The following is a 13,101-nucleotide window of genomic DNA, read 5'->3' as shown; positions in this document are numbered from 1 at the left end:
CTGTCATGCAGCATCCTCTACAGTCTAATAGTTATGGTAAGAATGAGCTGATCAACCTCAGTGTCCTATAGTTGTTCAGGGAGTGTCGTCTTCTGAAGGTTACAGGCGGGGCTTCACTAGTGTCAGTACCAGTCTGAAGGTTACAGGCGAGGCTCCACTAGTCTCAGTACCAGTCTGAAGGTTACAGGCGGGGCTCCACTAGTCTCAGTACCAGTCTGAAGGTTACAGGCGAGGCTTCACTAGTCTCAGTACCAGTCTGAAGGTTACAGGCGAGGCTTCACTAGTCTCAGTACCAGTCTGAAGGTTACAGGCGAGGCTTCACTAGTCTCAGTACCAGTCTGAAGGTTACAGGCGGGGCTCCACTAGTCTCAGTACCAGTCTGAAGGTTACAGGCGGGGCTTCACTAGTCTCAGTACCAGTCTGAAGGTTACAGGCGAGGCTCCACTAGTCTCAGTACCAGTCTGAAGGTTACAGGCGGGGCTCCACTAGTCTCAGTACCAGTCTGAAGGTTACAGGCGAGGCTCCACTAGTCTCAGTACCAGTCTGAAGGTTACAGGCGGGGCTTCACTAGTCTCAGTACCAGTCTGAAGGTTACAGGCGGGGCTTCACTAGTCTCAGTACCAGTCTGAAGGTTACAGGCGAGGCTTCACTAGTCTCAGTACCAGTCTGAAGGTTACAGGCGGGGCTTCACTAGTCTCAGTACCAGTCTGAAGGTTACAGGCGGGGCTTCACTAGTCTCAGTACCAGTCTGAAGGTTACAGGCGAGGCTTCACTAGTCCCCAGTACCAGTCTGAAGGTTACAGGCGAGGCTTCACTAGTCTCAGTACCAGTCTGAAGGTTACAGGCGGGGCTTCACTAGTCTCAGTACCAGTCTGAAGGTTACAGGCGGGGCTTCACTAGTCTCAGTACCAGTCTGAAGGTTACAGGCGAGGCTTCACTAGTCTCAGTACCAGTCTGAAGGTTACAGGCGAGGCTTCACTAGTCTCAGTACCAGTCTGAAGGTTACAGGCGGGGCTCCACTAGTCTCAGTACCAGTCTGAAGGTTACAGGCGGGGCTCCACTAGTCTCAGTACCAGTCTGAAGGTTACAGGCGAGGCTTCACTAGTCTCAGTACCAGTCTGAAGGTTACAGGCGAGGCTTCACTAGTCTCAGTACCAGTCTGAAGGTTACAGGCGGGGCTCCACTAGTCTCAGTACCAGTCTGAAGGTTACAGGCGGGGCTCCACTAGTCTCAGTACCAGTCTGAAGGTTACAGGCGGGGCTCCACTAGTCTCAGTACCAGTCTGAAGGTTACAGGCGAGGCTTCACTAGTCTCAGTACCAGTCTGAAGGTTACAGGCGAGGCTCCACTAGTCTCAGTACCAGTCTGTTAAGCTGACATTCCACTCCTTGTACTCCGTGTCAGATGTTTAGCATGAGTGGAATGACGGCCTAACAGACTGGTACCCAGACTAGTGCTCCACTGTGTTGGTTATGAGTCACTGTCATTTAGAGAGCTACATATTTGGTTTCCATTAGCTGTTACTATGGCAACATCTACTCTTCCTGAATTCCACAAAGAAGAAATATTACAAAACAACCACAGGAATATGGGACCAAATATGGGACTTTGGACTATTTTAATACACACAAGGGAATTTGTTCAACTTCTTTTGGTCCTGTAAAATGGGGGGGGGGACTATGTACAGAAAGTGCTGTCATTTCTAAACGGTTCACCTGATACAGATGAAAATATACCCTCAAATGAATATCTGCACTCTGACCTTTAACCTCATAGTCATCGTATCATTTCAAAGTGCTGGAGAACAGAGCCAAAATAACAACCAATGTGTCACTGTCCTGATACTGTTGTAGCTCACTGTATCTGACCCCAATCCACAAACGGCAGAACATTTATATAGTGATATAATCTCATCTCATTACTGGATCAGTGTTGTGTTGCTGCTAAATATGGCATCCTGCAACCTTCTGCAAAGCAGGGAATTCTGGGACAAAAGGTTCAGAATGTTGTAAGGATTCCATTTGGAAGCCAGAAGACTGACTCTCTATCCTATACCTGTTAAACCTGACCTGAGATGAAACTATCTATCTGACCCAAATCTAACTCTACCCCAGGCTCAGACATACGGACCAGCTCCTATACTAGAACCTGCCTGTGGCCTCTCTCTCTCTCTCTCACACACACACACACACACACACACACACACACACACACACACACACACACACACACACACACACACACACACACACACACACACACACACACACACACACACACACACACACACACACACACACACACACACACCCTCCATCAGACAAAGAGTTTTAACTGTCTGTCACTCAGTCCTCTGCTGTCAGTGGGATTATACACTATGCAACATGAAGGATGACTATTTTAACTAGGGTGGGGACCAAAGGCCTACAGACACACACAGACACATGTTAACGCACACATACACACACACACACACATATGGAATAGACACAGACACTTAAACACACACAGACACCTTGGTGGAAGCAGTCATACACCCATAGAGCAGAAGAGGAGGAATGCAGCCCTGCAGGATGCTTCCCTGTCTGTCTCCTCTGGTGCCCTACAGGATGCTTCCCTTCCCTGTCTGTCTCCTCTGGTGCCCTACAGGATGCTTCCCTTCCCTGTCTGTCTCCTCTGGTGCCCTACAGGATGCTTCCCTTCCCTGTCTGTCTCCTCTGGTGCCCTGCAGGATGCTTCCCTTCCCTGTCTGTCTCCTCTGGTGCCCTACAGGATGCTTCCCTTCCCTGTCTGTCTCCTCTGGTGCCCTACAGGATGCTTCCCTTCCCTGTCTGTCTCCTCTGGTGCCCTACAGGATGCTTCCCTTCCCTGTCTGTCTCCTCTGGTGCCCTGCAGGATGCTTCCCTTCCCTGTCTGTCTCCTCTGGTGCCCTACAGGATGCTTCCCTTCCCTGTCTGTCTCCTCTGGTGCCCTACAGGATGCTTCCCTTCCCTGTCTGTCTCCTCTGGTGCCCTACAGGATGCTTCCCTTCCCTGTCTGTCTCCTCTGGTGCCCTACAGGATGCTTCCCTGTCTGTCTCCTCTGGTGCCCTACAGGATGCTTCCCTTCCCTGTCTGTCTCCTCTGGTGCCCTGCAGGATGCTTCCCTTCCCTGTCTGTCTCCTCTGGTGCCCTACAGGATGCTTCCCTTCCCTGTCTGTCTCCTCTGGTGCCCTACAGGATGCTTCCCTTCCCTGTCTGTCTCCTCTGGTGCCCTACAGGATGCTTCCCTTCCCTGTCTGTCTCCTCTGGTGCCCTACAGGATGCTTCCCTGTCTGTCTCCTCTGGTGCCCTACAGGATGCTTCCCTTCCCTGTCTGTCTCCTCTGGTGCCCTGCAGGATGCTTCCCTTCCCTGTCTGTCTCCTCTGGTGCCCTACAGGATGCTTCCCTTCCCTGTCTGTCTCCTCTGGTGCCCTACAGGATGCTTCCCTTCCCTGTCTGTCTCCTCTGGTGCCCTACAGGATGCTTCCCTTCCCTGTCTGTCTCCTCTGGTGCCCTACAGGATGCTTCCCTTCCCTGTCTGTCTCCTCTGGTGCCCTACAGGATGCTTCCCTTCCCTGTCTGTCTCCTCTGGTGCCCTACAGGATGCTTCCCTTCCCTGTCTGTCTCCTCTGGTGCCCTACAGGATGCTTCCCTTCCCTGTCTGTCTCCTCTGGTGCCCTACAGGATGCTTCCCTTCCCTGTCTGTCTCCTCTGGTGCCCTACAGGATGCTTCCCTTCCCTGTCTGTCTCCGCTGGTGCCCTACAGGATGTTTCCCTGTCTGTCTCCGCTGGTGCCCTACAGGATGTTTCCCTGTCTGTCTCCGCTGGTGCCCTACAGGATGTTTCCCTGTCTGTCTCCGCTGGTGCCCTGCAGGATGCTTCCCTTCCCTGTCTGTCTCCTCTGGTGCCCTGCAGGATGCTTCCCTGTCTGTCTCCTCTGGTGCCCTACAGGATGCTTCCCTGTCTGTCTCCTCTGGTGCCCTACAGGATGTTTCCCTGTCTGTCTCCTCTGGTGCCCTACAGGATGCCTCCCTTCCCTGTCTGTCTCCTCTGGTGCCCTACAGGATGCTTCCCTTCCCTGTCTGTCTCCTCTGGTGCCCTGCAGGATGCCTCCCTTCCCTGTCTGTCTCCTCTGGTGCCCTACAGGATGTTTCCCTTCCCTGTCTGTCTCCTCTGGTGCCCTACAGGATGCTTCCCTTCCCTGTCTGTCTCCTCTGGTGCCCTACAGGATGCTTCCCTTCCCTGTCTGTCTCCTCTGGTGCCCTACAGGATGTTTCCCTGTCTGTCTCCTCTGGTGCCCTACAGGATGCTTCCCTTCCCTGTCTGTCTCCTCTGGTGCCCTACAGGATGCTTCCCTTCCCTGTCTGTCTCCTCTGGTGCCCTGCAGGATGCCTCCCTTCCCTGTCTGTCTCCTCTGGTGCCCTACAGGATGTTTCCCTTCCCTGTCTGTCTCCTCTGGTGCCCTACAGGATGCTTCCCTTCCCTGTCTGTCTCCTCTGGTGCCCTACAGGATGCTTCCCTTCCCTGTCTGTCTCCTCTGGTGCCCTACAGGATGTTTCCCTGTCTGTCTCCTCTGGTGCCCTACAGGATGTTTCCCTGTCTGTCTCCTCTGGTGCCCTACAGGATGCTTCCCTGTCTGTCTCCTCTGGTGCCCTGCAGGATGCTTCCCTTCCCTGTCTGTCTCCTCTGGTGCCCTACAGGATGCTTCCCTGTCTGTCTCCTCTGGTGCCCTGCAGGATGCTTCCCTTCCCTGTCTGTCTCCTCTGGTGCCCTACAGGATGTTTCCCTGTCTGTCTCCTCTGGTGCCCTACAGGATGCTTCCCTTCCCTGTCTGTCTCCTCTGGTGCCCTACAGGATGTTTCCCTGTCTGTCTCCTCTGGTGCCCTGCAGGATGCTTCCCTTCCCTGTCTGTCTCCTCTGGTGCCCTACAGGATGCTTCCCTGTCTGTCTCCTCTGGTGCCCTACAGGATGCTTCCCCGTATTTGAAGGGATGCCTTAAGATAAATGTCCTGAAAACCCTACTGAATGAAAAGGGTTTTCAGTGGTTGAATGAAATGTATTCAGAGAGCATTACACGACTGAAAAAGGGAAGTCTGAATGCCAAATACTGAGAATTGCGTAGGAAAGACGTTCTTAGGAAAGGTATAAATTCCTAAGTTGGGATCAGGCTCTAAACGAGGAAATACAAGGTAAACATATACTGTACATCTCTACAGCTTTGCCTTAGCGGAGACTTGCTTCCATTCAGCCACAAGAGCATTAGTGAGGTCTGACACTGATGTTGGGCAATTAGGTCTGGCTCGCAGTAGGCATTCCAATTCATCACAAAGGTGTTCGATGGGGTTGAGGTCAGGGCTCTGTGCAGGCCATTCAAGTTCTTCCACACCGATCTCAACAAATCATTTCTGTATGGACCTCGCTTTGTGCACGGGGCGAAACAAGAAAGGGCCTTTCCTAAACTGTTGCCACAAAGTTGGAAGCACAGAATTGTCTAGAATGTAATTGTATGCTGTAGCATTAAGATTTCTCTTCACTGGAACTAAGGGTTCTAGCCCGAACGAAGTAAAAACAGCCCCAGACCATTATTCCTCCTTCACCAAACTTTACAGTTGGCTCTATGCATTGGGGCAGGTAGCGTTCTCCTGGCATCTGCCAAACCCAGATTCGTCCATCACTTTAGAGAACGCATTTCCACTGCTCCAGTCCAATGGAGGCGAGCTTTACACCACTCCACCCAATGCTTAGCATTGTGCATTGTGATCTTAGGTTTGTGTGCGGCTGCTCGGCCGCGGAAACCCATTTCAGTAATCTCCCGACGAACAGTTCTTGTGCCGATGTTGTTTCCAGAGGCAGTTTGGAACTCAGTAGAGAGTGTTTTGCTACCAATGACAGACGATTTTTACGCGCTACGCGCTTCAGGACTCAGCAGTTCCGTTCTGTGAGCTTGTGTGGCCTACCACTTCACGGCTGAGCCGTTGTTGCTCCTAGATATTTCCACTTCACAATAACAGCACTTCCATTTGACCGGGGCAGCTCTACCAGGGCAGAAATTGAACGAACTAACGTTGAAAGTCACTGAGGTTTTCAGTACAGGCCATTCTACTGCTAATGTTTGTCTATAGAGATTGCAGAGCTGTGTGCTCGATTTTGTACACCTGTCAGCAACGGGTGTGGCTGAAATAGCTGAATACACACATTTTTTCCACTTTCGGCCAAGTCGTGTATATGCACATTCCTCTCCGTTTCAGCACCAATTGGTAGTTTAAAAAACCTCTTACCTTGTAGATTATTTATGGTTAGGATAGTATTTATGAATCATGAAAACAGGTTTGGTGAGCCTTTATGCACAAAGAAAAAAGATGTGTGTGATGTAATTCGTAGGAAAATACACAATTGTTCTTTGCGACTTCATTCATAAGAGAATACATTTTTTGGGGGGGGGAAATTTCGGAACAACCTTTTGGAAGTTATTAGAGCAATGCATTTTGGGCAATGGAGTTCTACACAGGCTTTTTTTGTGTCCCACATTTATTTATATAAAAAAACAAACGTGTTAACAACCAGGTTTTCACAGAAATAATTATAATAGTAGCCTTACGCTGTTTATTTTAATTTATTCACTCCAATACTGTTTTCTATGATTGTTTTCACTGAACACTTTGGAATGCTGGTACTCAGTTATGAACAAATTCTTACTTACAATGACGGCCAAACCCAGACAATGCCGGGCCAATTGTGCACCGCCCTACGGCACTCCCAATCACAGCCGGATGTGATACAGCCTGGATTTGAACCAGGGACCTCTTGCACTGAGATGCAGTGTCTTAGACCGCTGCGCCACTCGGGAGCCCTGGTTTTATATAACACTTTAAACAGGTAGTTTATAAATGTGTAGAATGTGTTTGTTTTGGGTCCACACTGGTAAGTGAACTTATGTAAATGAGACAGTCACAGTGGATGTTGTTCTGAGTAACTGGTCGGGTCATAACACTTTCCTATTCAGCTTCAGGCAACTGATGAAAGGCTTGTTCACACCTTGTTCACACCTGTCGTGACGACTTCTATCCATCACGCCCATTGCTGCTTATCCATTGTTCACTAGATATGTACATCAACGTAATTACATCCAACACAATGTTGAAAAACAGAACGCTTCCCACCACTAGGTCACATAACTAGACCTGAGCTGGACGTGATCCCAACGCTGCCACCAGTGTAGCGGAAGACAGTGAAAGCTGCAACACGGACTCTAACCAGGACTCATACGTGGCAAAGTGAGCTCTAACGGCCGGTGCCGTGAAAGTCTTGTAGGCCTCTGGGCAGAGGCAGTAGTCCAACAATGCTGGCATATGCCTTGTTACAACAGCCTAATTATATAACATGTTTGACAGGACCGTAATAATCATCATGAAACGGCCTTGGAAGTGCCGTAAGTGTAAACCAACATAAATCATTATTTTACATTACCTGTTTAACTTCATTGATATGGCTTAGTTGATCATAGTCTAGACTTGTTATTGATATGGTTTAATTGATCATAGTCCAGACTTGTTATTGATATGGCTTAGTTGATCATAGTCTAGACTTGTTATTGATATGGTTTAATTGATCATAGTCCAGACTTGTTATTGATATGGCTTAGTTGATCATAGTCCAGACTTGTTATTGATATGGCTTAATTGATCATAGTCTAGACTTATTATTGATATGGTTTAATTGATCATAGTCCAGACTTGTTATTGATATGGCTTAATTGATCATAGTCCAGACTTGTTATTGATATGGCTTAATTGATCATAGTCTAGACTTATTATTGATATGGTTTAATTGATCATAGTCCAGACTTGTTATTGATATGGCTTAGTTGATCATAGTCTAGACTTATTATTGATATGGCTTAATTGATCATAGTCCAGACTTGTTATTGATATGGCTTAGTTGATCATAGTCCAGACTTGTTATTGATATGGCTTAATTGATCATAGTCCAGACTTGTTATTGATATGGCTTAATTGATCATAGTCCAGACTTATTATTGATATGGCTTAATTGATCATAGTCCAGACTTGTTATTGATATGGCTTAATTGATCCTAGTCCAGACTTGTTATTGATATGGCTTAATTGATCATAGTCCAGACTTGTTATTGATATGGCTTAATTGATCATAGTCTAGACTTATTATTGATATGGCTTAATTGATCCTAGTCCAGACTTGTTATTGATATGGCTTAATTGATCCTAGTCCAGACTTGTTATTGATATGGCTTAATTGATCATAGTCCAGACTTATTATTGATATGGCTTAGTTGATCATAGTCCAGACTTGTTATTGATATGGCTTAATTGATCATAGTCCAGACTTGTTATTGATATGGCTTAGTTGATCATAGTCCAGACTTGTTATTGATATGGCTTAATTGATCATAGTCCAGACTTGTTATTGATATGGCTTAATTGATCATAGTCCAGACTTGTTATTGATATGGCTTAATTGATCATAGTCCAGACTTGTTATTGATATGGCTTAATTGATCATAGTCTAGACTTATTATTGATATGGCTTAATTGATCCTAGTCCAGACTTGTTATTGATATGGCTTAATTGATCATAGTCCAGACTTGTTATTGATATGGCTTAATTGATCATAGTCCAGACTTGTTATTGATATGGCTTAATTGATCATAGTCCAGACTTGTTATTGATATGGCTTAATTGATCATAGTCCAGACTTATTATTGATATGGCTTAATTGATCATAGTCCAGACTTATTATTGATATGGCTTAATTGATCATAGTCCAGACTTGTTATTGATATGGCTTAATTGATCATAGTCCAGACTTGTTATTGATATGGCTTAATTGATCATAGTCCAGACTTGTTATTGATATGGCTTAATTGATCATAGTCCAGACTTATTATTGATATGGCTTAATTGATCATAGTCTAGACTTATTATTGATATGGCTTAATTGATTATAGTCCAGACTTGTTATTGATATGGCTTAATTGATCATAGTCCAGACTTGTTATTGATATGGTTTAATTGATTATAGTCCAGACTTGTTATTGATATGGTTTAATTGATCATAGTCCAGACTTGTTATTGATATGGTTTAGTTGATCATAGTCCAGACTTGTTATTGATATGGCTTAATTGATCATAGTCCAGACTTGTTATTGATATGGCTTAATTGATCATAGTCCAGACTTGTTATTGATATGGCTTAGTTGATCATAGTCCAGACTTATTATTGATATGGCTTAATTGATCATAGTCCAGACTTGTTATTGATATGGCTAAATAAAGTTAAATAAAGGTTAAATAAAGGTTAAATAAAATAAAATTCCCCACATTTATTGATGAATTCATTTCCCATCATGAACATGTATAATTGGCTCATTCATCCCCCTCCTCTCCCCTGTAACTATTCCCCAGGTCGTTGCTGCAAATGAGAACGTGTTCTCAGTCAACTTACCTGGTAAAATAACGGTAAAAAATAAATAAATAAATAAAAATCCCCATTTCCCAATCAGATACCTTCATCGATACCACACAAAAAGAAAACCTGACAAAATCAGCCTTTTACTCCAATCTGCCATCCCTCATAAAATCCGACCCAGCACCAGTATCCCAAAGTGTTAAGTGAAAACAAGCATAGAAAACAGTATTGGCATTAATAATAATAATAATAATATCTATAATAATAATAATAATAATAAACAACGTAAGGCTACTATTATAATAATTTCTGTGAAAACCTGGTTGATGAACAATATTGGGTTGTTAACACGTTTGTTTTTTTATATAAATAAATGTGGGACACAAAAAAAGGCCGTGTAGAACTCCATTGCCCATCATGCATTGGTCTAATAACTTCCAAAAGACTATTCTGAAAATGTGTGTATTTTCACACAAATTAAGCCACACAAAACCACACAAAAACTTAAAAAATCTGCTGAAATACTTTTTGGACATATTTGCAGGAATTGCGTGTGATATTGTGTTGATGACAACAAGTCAGGTACAAAATGTTACGACTTGATCTGTGCTCTGCTCCATGACCAATTTAATTTGCCTCAATATTCGTTTAAAAAAATAAATATATATTATCAACTGTTACTAATGATCCTCAGCAACAACGACATGGTGTGTTTACAGAGGAAGCAAATGAAGACAAATGAAACAATGTTATTAAATGGAATGGTGATGTAGACTATACCAACCGGAGGGAACTAACAGTAAATTGGCTTATTAGACCGACTGACAGTCCATACTGGTAGTGGTTAATAGTTAACATGATAGAAATAGGAAACAGAGTTAGTCAGGGTAGTCTATAATTAATTAATAAGGCCCGAGGAGGTGTGGTATATGGCCAACATATCACGGCTAAGGGCTGTTCTTAATTACGACACAACGCGGAGTACCTGGACACAGCCCTTACCCGTGGTATATTGGCCATATATCACACACCCCCGAGGTGCCTTATTTCTATTATAAACTGGTTACCAACGTAATTAGAACAGTAAAAATACATGTTTTGTCATACCCGTGGTAAACGGCCTGATATACCATGGCTTTCAGCCAATCAGAATTCAGGGCTCAAACCACCCAGTTTATAATGAACCCTTATAGATCCACTGAACACGCCGATTGGCACCTGTTTTTCTGTTGCTCATTAGAAAAACTAGATTTTTTCCCCTGACCGATTCTGCGTTTGGTTAGTGATATTTCTCCCTCATGAGACACCGTAGCCTATTTGTCAAGGATTTTTTTTAGTTGCGCAATTTTACATCGAACCAAGGTGTTTGGTGCAGTATTTCTGGAGTAAAAAGAATGTGTTGTCTACATGTTGTCTCACGTAAACAGTCGGAGCTGCTGAACAGGTCTGTCTCACTGTCTGTGCCATCGCATAGAGAGCGATCACGACAGCTGTTCAACCCATGTTAGTGGGCGAAAGGACGTCAACAAATCAGAACCCAGCATTCATTTACCCATTGTGATGCATGGATGTTCCAAACTCCATTTTAGACGAGACTGACTTTATGACCAACATGATTCTATTTCCACTTTGTAGTCAATTGTGACACTAGGAATAACTGTTTCTGACACATATGGACACCCCATAGGACGTTTTCAAAGGGATTTGTTGCTCTATAACTCTCAGACCAGACACCTACTCCATATGGACACCCCATAGGACGTTTTCAAAGGGATTTGTTTCTCTGTAACTCTCAGACCAGACACCTACTCCATATGGACACCCCATAGGACGTTTTCAACGGGATTTGTTGCTCAATAACTCTCAGACCAGACACCTACTCCATATGACAGAGAGACAACTCCCAAGCACCCAACCCCCTAATGACATCACACACTTTGACACCTCATCTCTCTCTAAGTCTCACAGGTGGATAGTGAATGATTAGTATTTCAACAGCTTGGTTTAGTTTCTGTAGCCTGTCTCAGATCTGTTTCAGTGTAATCTATGGAAACTATCCACTGGGCACCGATGTCAGTTCAACGTCTAGTTGTGATCTACATTTGGTTGAGTTGCCAACTAACGTGAATTCAGTGTGAAATTAACAATAAATGTCACCCATGTCATTGGATTTAGGTTCGAAGTTGGGTGAAAAAAAATTATAATAATTCCATTACGTTGATGACTTTATGCAAATCCAATCAGTCTTCCACGTTGATTCACCGTCATCACATAGATGTTTGGGGGTTGAAATGACGTGGAAACAACATTGATTCAACCAGTTCTGGCCCAGTGGGTTCTAAGTTATCAAGCGGCCTGAACCTCTCACCTGAAAGCCGCAGGTCAACCCCGACGACCATAACAATGAATGTCATTCAGTATAGATTCTTACCTTTTATTTATTTATTTAATTTAACCTTTATTTAACCTGTCTAACAACAACAATAATGAATGTAATTCAGAGAGAGAGTCTTACCTGTCCAGCTGTGTAGATAGATATGTGTTGAAGCTGTTGATAGTACGGAGAACTCTCTCTCTGCTTCCCTCTTTCCCTTATCCACTCCCAGGCCCCGCCCCCTTATCCAAGTCCCACCCCCTCATTAACCTAGTCCTAAATATGTCATAGGAATCTTCCTGGGTGGATGATACTGTACAGGGCCCGTCTCAATGTGCGTTCCAAAGTCGCACCCTATTCCCTATATAGTGCACTACTTTTGACCAGGGCCCATCCCTTTTCCATCCAGGGCCCTGGTCCAAAGTAGTGCACTATATAGGGAATAGGCTGCCATTTGGAATACAGCCTGAGTGTGTTTTCTCTGTGTGTTCTTTGTTTCCGTGTGTTTTGTGTTTGTTGGCATGTAGTAGGGCTGGGCCTGTTTCTCAGCAGTAGTCTACTCTCACTATAACCTGTTTCTAGCCACCTGTACTCTTACCTGACTATTAGTCCAAACTTAGAGGGACTTATCACACACTTCTGGTGCCTTCAGAAAGTATTCACAAACCTTGACTTTTTCTGCATTTTGTTACGTTACAACCTTATTCTAAAATGGATTAGATTGTTGTTTTTCCCTCATCAATCTACACACAATACCCCATAATGACATCACAATACCCCATAATGACATCACAATAACCCATAATGACATCACAATACCCCATAATGACAAAGCAAAAACAGGTTTTTGATTTTTTTCTCCCACATTTATATATATATATAAACAAAAAGAAATGAGACATTTAAATAAGTATTCAGACCCTTAACTCAGTACTTTATTGAAGCACCTTTGGCAGCGATTACAGAATCGAGTCTTCTTGGGTATGACGCTACAGGTTTGGCACACCTGTATTTGGGGAGTTCCTGTCACGGCCGTCGTCGGAAGGAGACCAAGGTGCAGCGTGGTGAGCGTACATTTTCTTTTATTATTGTAAATGACGCCAACAAAACAAGAAACGAAGAAACAACCGTGAAGCTTAACAGGGCTACAGTGCCACTAACAAAGTCAACTATCCACAAACACCAAAGTAAAAAAGGCTGCCTAAGTATGATTCCCAATCAGAGACAACGATAGACAGCTGTCCCTGATTGAGAACCATACC

The sequence above is a fragment of the Salvelinus namaycush genome, unplaced genomic scaffold (genome assembly GCF_016432855.1).
Source record: "Salvelinus namaycush isolate Seneca unplaced genomic scaffold, SaNama_1.0 Scaffold5, whole genome shotgun sequence".
NCBI classification, from domain to species: domain Eukaryota; kingdom Metazoa; phylum Chordata; class Actinopteri; order Salmoniformes; family Salmonidae; genus Salvelinus; species Salvelinus namaycush.
This window is presented reverse-complemented; position numbering follows the sequence as displayed.